The following is an 8,835-nucleotide window of genomic DNA, read 5'->3' on the forward strand; positions in this document are numbered from 1 at the left end:
GGATAAGTCTAATAATACTGGTGATGTCTTTATTGATGGTAACATCAACGTAAGAACTGTAAAAACAAATACAAAATTTATCAGTAATTATTACATAACAAGAAAATCTAAAATTACATAAAGTACACAAACATGCACTAAGATGACCCTTTGGTATACATACACATGTAGACTAGAGTTCAATATTCAATAATATCAGCTAATATGAATAATATCTATACGTTTAATTTAATTCACTTCTTAATCTCAATAAAATATTACCAGTGACAATCAGGAAATACAACTGTGCTACTTCACTTAAAACGTAAACAAACTTGGCGCCTTGCCTTACATTACCGTACAAAGGGCAATAACTCTAAGTAAATCATGACACAAAAATACCATGTGCACAACAAATAATCTCACAACCGATAATTTACATAACAAATCAGTTCTATTTAATCATTAAATAGATATGATACATAAAATACATACTGCTATGGGACTGATAATTATCAATCAAAATTTCACTACACGTGGGTCAAAATGGCGCCATGTATAAAACCACCCTAGCCATGCTTGTACAAAAAATGCTCTACATACAGAGTAATCTTTATAAATATGTAAAATCAGAAACATTAACTAACAAGATCAGGGACGTTAAACGTTACTATGAGCATATGAATACATAATTGCTAATTACCTTGTTCTCCTGACCAAGTCGCTAAGTTTTAACTTTATCGTTCTTTCGTTACGTTAGGATGTACAAAGATGCTGGGCGGAAATTACGTAATATACAAATAGTAGCCGGACCCAAATATAAGAAGATTGCCTATCCGGAATTATTTACCAAACATTGTTACACATATGTGATTTACAAAAAATATTGCAAATAAAATAGACTCCATTAAAATTATAGTAAAATAAAAATTATGACATTTACAAACAGGACCTTTCGCTGAAAAAAGGTGTCAATGAATTTCTTTCGTATTTTTTATATTACTAATTTAATATGTACTTAACATTTTAAAACGGTCCTGTCATGGGATTTCTTGACTTATTTAAAAGATATCGCCCTACAAATATCGCCCTGTTTAGAGTTTGTATGGAGTTTAGATACGTCATGTTTGCGGGCCCAAACCGCAGTCCATAATGCGATTTTTTACGCACAAACGATAAATATGATAGATAACACAATATACTCAAATATTTCAGAATATTCATAGTGTTCAAATTATCTGAAAGCAATTGTTTTAATTTTATATAGTATTTGGGTGGGATAATTTCTGCATTTTTCATGGCAGCTTCAACGACAAAAACCTCATTTGCAAAAAATTCTGTCAATAAATATTTTTAAATTTACAATTGAATGTTAGTCCTTTATCGTAATCATTTACTGCATCAATATCACAGGGTGAAGCTTAGCTCAATACCGCACAGGACATCGTTGAATTAGACGTAGGCATGATAAAAACGCTTCACGTTTGTATTTTCCGATTGCGGGAAATCAATTGTGACGTCACACGAAAACATAAACATTCAAAATTATCTAAATAGAGAGAATTTCTGCTACTATACACGAAAAAATATTAATAAAAAAAATTGCTTCAGAAATTTATCACGATACATTGACTGTGACCTGTTTATAATGAAATAAAACTGATCATGACGGGTGTAAGTGTTTGATCTGGCTGCACTGAGAATTCAAACACTACGTCTATGACGTCACTGACGTCAGACTGCAGGGTAAAGAGAAACTAATGTGTGAATTGGTGCAACTTCACAATAACTAAATGATGGCAAGATCTTTAAAAATTTTATTAATAATAATTTCTAAAATTAAATGTTTAAAAAAAACGATTTTAGAATTTAGAATAAAATCACACAAGAACTGTTGATTTTAACAACGTTTAACATGTATATCATAACCGATTATGACGTAATATGTCTTTTTAGTCATGTGACATGTGCCCTGTCTCCCTGAAAGGATTAAGTAGGCCTAACGCATATTAAACTTTTGAGTTAGATTAAAACAATTATTTCAAATATGTTTTCCACCATTGTTATCATACATTTTAATCCATCTTTAATCAAAAAGTTACCAAAATTTTGTGTGATTTTGAGTGGTAATTCCTGAGATAATGATATTAAAATGTCGACACCCCCCAAAAATAAAACTAAAAATTCTCATAATCTCCCTGTCGCATCAGTAACAAACTTTATTTTCCTGTGCATTGAGTTCACCAGAGTAGTTATCTTTTTCAGAGCATTATTATTCAACCCCTCCGACGGTAGTCTTAATGAGTGAGATTAGCTGTATTATTCCAAAGCCAACAAATCCCCCCTCCCATTCGAATACGAATATTTGATTAAGGATAGAATGTACAGAACCCAGCAGGTTTGATACACGTGGATGTTTATAAAAAAGTCTCGGCAAACACTAGCTAAATTTTTCCACTGTAAACATGCTAAAAAAAAAAATCACGCAAACGACGCGTACGTGCGCGTTTGAGACTAAAATCGACGTATAATGGCCAAGCTCGCGCCCAAATTAGAGCAGAGAGTTTCTGTCAATTTAGGATGAAAAAAATGAGTATGATTGTCTGCTTTATAAATATCAGTTTCAGTGATAATGCCTTGACAATAACCGTGGTGGCATGATGAAAATCCCTATCTTGTTGTGACGTTGTTACGCACCAACGTCGCCGTCATGGTTGGTTGGAAACAATTTGAGTTAACTCTCTGACAACCAAAAAAAAACTTTTATTGGGTTGAAAAGTTAAAAACAATCTGTACAGCAGCACGTTTTTCATCAAAATAAGACGTAAACAACAAACAAAATGCATAGATTGCATTAGAATGGGAATAACTAATCTTCTAATTTGGTATTTGCGACCGTTAATGCTGATTTAACGGTCGCAAACATCCGTTTTACCGGCTCCGCTTACGCGTCGCCGGTAAAACTCAGTTTGCGACCGTTAAATCAGAATTAACGGTCGCAAATACCAACTTTTAAGATAGTTATTCCCTAATTATAATACAAAATATTATAATACTTGTATTATACTACAAATCTTATCGTGTATACCGGCCTTTAGGCTCATGGCTATCAAACACTCGGAACACAATTTGCATTTCACCATTACACTGATGCAATTAATATATCCCCAAAAACTGAATTTCAAATTCAAAAAAGTCCGGTTCGAATTCGAAATATCTGTATTGGTCGTTGAAGAAGTTTTGAGGGATCGAAGTTTGGATAATTTTCTTTTACCCTTACTATTCTTTGGTCAAAATATCCCTTTTTTGTGCATCTTTTGGTTTCAATTCGATTTCCATTCTGTCATATATTCTCTCCATCGGAGGGAGACATGTTTACCTTTACAACGCAAAATATAAACTGATTTTGAAAAGTTGCATTCTTATATAAATACCTGGCATCCCCCGAAATCCACCTGTAACTGTCTGTTCTTTAGACAAATACCTTTTGTCACTCGCATCTGAAAACACAATTGCTATTGAACAAATTGCTATGCACCCCAAGCTTACCTGTAACCGCCCATTCTGTAAACAATGAATTTATTGTATGTGTGCCATCTGTTTTGCACATTTTTAAAAAAAATTCTCAGAACAAAGAGAATCATGTTTTAATTAGGAGAAAGGCCTCAAACTGTCCATTCTGTGAGAGAAAGAACAAATCTCGGGCCTACGGCCGTTTGGGGCCGTTCTCCTTTACAGAACTGATGCCTTCATTTAGCCTTTCAAATATCCGACGATATTAAAAAATAAACAACCAATGAATAAATCTTAGTTTTATTGACAGAATAAGATTTGAAGACGGGTATTTGACAAAACAATTTACAAAAACACTGGACGGAATGCTTATAAAAGTCATAAATTCAATTTCAAAATCAAATCAGAAGATCGACAATAGTTATGATTTTTCATTATCCTTTGGTTACTTCCTACCATCCTTCATGGTTGATAAGGTACTGGGCCATAGCCATGATGTCATTACTATAATAAAAAGTCATCTGTGAGAAGAAGGTAACCAAAAATGGTACTTAGCGAATTAAAAAAATGGAGCAAATCTCCCCATTATTTCCACCATATAAGACATGCTTATATTGTACCCTCTTTGTTTATTTAAACATATAAAACTGATCTGTTATGACATTAATTTAAGAACCCTCTCTACACACTGTACACTAAAGAGTTCTGATTCTATGGTATCTCTGCAGTTAGAGTGATATGCCCTTCTGAATTGTAAAAAAATAATTTACAGTATATTACTCAATTTGTAATCGATTGAAATATTCGAAACATTTTAAAAGGTCAAGATAAATAAATTGATCATATTATTTACATATATTATCTCTATGGAAGTAAACAACAGTGATTTCTATTCACTGATACTGTGTTGTGTTTGAAAAATTTTCCTGGGTGTAAATGCCACGTATACCATATATTGAAAATTAAATCTCGGCTTGGCCTAGATCAGGTGCCCATATTAGTTGCAGTTTAACCCCCCAAAAAAGTCAAATGAATAGTATTACAAGTATGTTCTATGTAACACTACATTCCTTTGGCAGATTGTCTGAAATGTTTGTTCATTTCTGTGAAGAGGTTTAAAAGATTCCACTCTTACTATAACAGAGACCCAAGTGGGCTACAGACTATACATATTCAGGCATAACATTTATCTGTATCATATTCAACTGAACACAAATGTATACATGTAAATCAGATCAAAATTTTATCCGAGCCAAAAAAATTACGTTCTACGTAAGTCATTTCCATCGAAAATGTTACAGTATATAAAAGACATGGGTTAATCTGTTAATCTTTGAGAGTTTTTCTACTCTTGATATTTGGAGACTTGAAAAAAAAAGAAGTACTTTCAATTTTTCTAAAGAAACTGTATATGGGAATGAGAATTTCAAACTTACTTGGTAATACTCAAAGAAAAACTATGTCAGGTATTTTTGATTGACTATTTTGAGACTCTAGGTTACGGACTATACATAGAGTATTTTTCATTTAAGGAGAGACCAAAGAAATTATAATCACTTGTATCTGTTATTTTTTGTTAAAGTTATCATCTTGGAGTTCACATGTGTTTAAAAGACCGTATCAGTTTGATATTAAATCAATTAATAAAAAAATCCTGTGAAATTTGACAAAATAAACTAAAATTTCATATAAATACCCAATACGATTAAAAATGAATTTTCAGAATAAAATAATACAAGTCAGAACTATATGTAATTGGTGTATGATAACAAAATATTGTCTAAAAACCATTGTCTAAGACCAAGAATGAATTTAATTCAGCATGAAGTAAAAAAAACTATAATATTACAATATTTATCCAAAAAGAATCAATGTTTTTTTTTAAATTTTAAATTAACAATTCAGTGACAAGTATGTTGGGTGGTGCAATTACTTAGAGTGAAGGTCTTTGAACTAAGTTGATCCTTATGTTTTGGAATCAAATCCCACTATGGGATGGGAAGACTGGTTGGTAAAAACTGTAAACCATTGAACCACATTTTGCAGTGATGCAGCCAGGAAAAAATCTCTTGCTGATACAAAAATATTGTTATATGATCTGTAAAGCAAAACTTATTTGAAGAGTTTGTTGCCCTTTTGTAAGTAAGATTTGTATGGCCAAATATTTTTTTTTTAAAAAGATGTAAGTAAAATAATCTTTTTAAACGAATTATATTTGCTTTTTTTCTGCTAGAAATTATGAATTTATTCAAACATTGATAAATTTTTAATTATATAACAAAAATATATCTGTACACATTTATTCATAATTTCCAGAATTGTTATCCTTTTCTATAAAAAATAAACTTAATCAGAGTGATGTCTCTATAATAAACTACATCTTTTTTAGAATGTTTCATTTAAAATAATGTTAATCAAGCATTTGTTAAAATGTAAAAAATCAAGTGCAACAGCATAACGCTTCAAAAATTATGAAACTGAGGCTTTATTCCGTTGTTTATTTTTCAAAGATTCATGTACTGTATATAAAATATAATACACCAATGGAAAGCTCCCAATCTGCTCTTTTAAATGCAACTAAAGACATTTAGATTAATTGTAATTTTAAAGAGTTACGTCTATAAATCATTATATAAGGAAATGGGCACCTTATCTTTGCCAAGCCGCTCAGGGTAAGCTCAATATTAACACCTTTATACAAAATATTTTTCTCACTGTCCAAAAACATTTTATACTGGTTTTGAAGGTTATCTTATTGTAGAAAGTTTGACATTTCTCAGAGGCCACAAAATAAAATTATATTTTTCTCATTGCTGTGCTTGCTATAAAACTGATAAATCTCTTACCGGATTTGGAAGACAACATTGACGAGTTGATCTTCCAGCACACAGATTTTTCTGAAATCGTCCATTATCGCAGCCGACTGAAGTTTCCTTGCATTGCCCTTCTTGGTCTGTGCATTTTGAATCGCCTTTCACCGTCTTCGATGTTTGCTTTAAATTCACTGAGAAAACATAATAAATATCCTTTTGCTTTTTGATTCACTTGATATTCTTATATATAAGTTAAACTGTAGTAGTTCATAGCGATTTTGTAAAAAGAGAAAACTAAAATAATGCCTTAATAGACGATAAATACCAAACTAGAGAAGAATTTAAAATTGACGACAGCAGTTATTTTCTTTTTATGCCCTTTAAATCGAAGATGTGGGGATATATAGTTTTCTGTCCTGTCCGTCCGTCTGTCTGGCTGCAAATTAGGAACTCTCTAGTAAAGAGAAGATAACTTTTGACATTAGCCAATGAGAAATAAGTTTGCTAATTAGGATAGTTAGGTATAAAAGCTCTGTCTTTTCAGAGCAATAATACAATTGTAGTCAGTAGGTCAGTTGTAAGGAAGTTAAGGTGCCGAGGGAAACTTAAGATAAGCTGAGACAGGGATTAGAAGTGACTGAACACGTCCTACCTTCCCTATCTTACATTTAGCTAGCTTTTCATAAATTAAGTACACTTAGTTGATAAATAATTATACGTAATCCAGCATTGAGACGCACCTGAGACTGCGATAGAGCTAAATTGAGATTTAAAACTGAGATTCTAATTTTAGCCCTTCTAGTTCTACATAGTTTATTTTTGTTATTTTTTTTATATCTCTTTGTAAGGTTCTTAGAAGTTATCTGAGCTTTCCCATAAATCACTTTTTGACCAAGTAGCTCAGTCTAAATTGAGAAATAATATTTTTGATTATTGTTGTAACATCGGTTACACAATACCACCAAATTTGACCTTTTGACCTTGACCCAACTTTACACAAAATTACACCTTACACCTTTACACCTAAATTCGACCTTGGTCATAACATTTGAATAGTTAAAGAAAACGCTTTCATACTTGTATTATTGTGACAAAATCTTTCAATACCTTTTGACCTTGACCTTAGAGTTTGACCCATTCGGAAAAAAAACCTAGGGCTTCCATATTTCACAGGTGTATATCTTGTGACAAGACCTTCGTTCAGATACCAACAATTTTGATCTTCACACTGGAGTTTGACATGCATATGAGAAGGTTCAACCTTTTTTGATTATAATTTTAGAGATTTAAAAAAATTAGTTGCTGGGTCTTGTTTCCAAACGTTCTTTTGCTAAAACTTCAATGGTATATATATATATTGTTCGTCGTGTCGTTGGTCATTTTTAGTGCTTTATATAAATTTCCATCCGTGACCTTCTATCTACTTGGTAGATCCGACATTTAGGATATACAGTGTTGTTGGTTTTTAATGCTTCATATATATATATATATATATATATATGTATTGAAGATTATTTAAATTAAAGAGGTGATTTTTTTTTTATTTACAACACTGACTTATCTGGCAGTGAACGTGTGTCCCTCCATGGTGCCACCCGTTAGCTGTTTTGCAGGCCTTAGTGTAGGCTTCCTCTTGGTTTTTGTCCCTTTTGTCTGTTCCTGCTATTTTATTCAGTTGTAAATCGACTGCCATTCCGCTGTAGTGTAATGACGTACTAGTGTGGCAAGAACCCGCGAGAGAGTTTATCTGTATCGGAATAAATAAATAAACAAGATAAGTTTGTTAAACACTGATGTTCCCGTATGGCAAATTATAGCGAAGATTAAACTTTCTCAAATTCAAATCAATATGTTGATACCCAAAGTATTTAGTAAGGTCTCTTCACAAGAATTATATTTGTGAAGTATGAACTGATGAAAGCAACACCTATTCAAGAGTTATGGTTAAAGTTTTAAAAAAGGTCAAACACCTAAGTCAATGTCAAAGTTATTAGTTTCTAAAGGAAAGTTTTGTTACAAGGATTCCAAATGAGAAATACCTAAGCCCTAGTCTTATCTATTCAAAAGTTATGGTAAAGGTTAAAGTAAAAAAAAAATCCGAACTCTAAGGTCAAGATCAAAAGGTTAAATTTGTTGGTATCAAGAAATTTCTTGTCACAACAATTACATATGTAAAGTATGAAAGCCCTAAACCTAACGGTTGAAAAATAACAGCTAATGTTAAAGTTTTTTGAAAGTAGGTCAAACTCCAAGATAAATTGCAAAGGGTCAGTTAAACTCCAAGGTAAAGTGCAAAGGGTCAAAGTTGTTGGTATCTAAAGAAAGGTCTTGTCACAATTATTATATACTTATGAAAGCCCTAAGCGTATCTATTCAAAAGTTAAAACTTTTTAAATGTAGGTAAACTCCAAGGTCACAAGCAAATTCAAAGAATTTAAGCCCCCTGCTTTAAATGTCTTTGTGGGTGAAATCACTGAGGTACAATTTTTTTATTATATATTGTGTCAAATATGAACGCCCTATCATATGT

The sequence above is a fragment of the Saccostrea cucullata genome, unplaced genomic scaffold, assembly GCF_032062105.1.
Source record: "Saccostrea cucullata isolate Sc308-1 unplaced genomic scaffold, CSIRO_AGI_Scuc_v1 ctg1829, whole genome shotgun sequence".
NCBI classification, from domain to species: domain Eukaryota; kingdom Metazoa; phylum Mollusca; class Bivalvia; order Ostreida; family Ostreidae; genus Saccostrea; species Saccostrea cuccullata.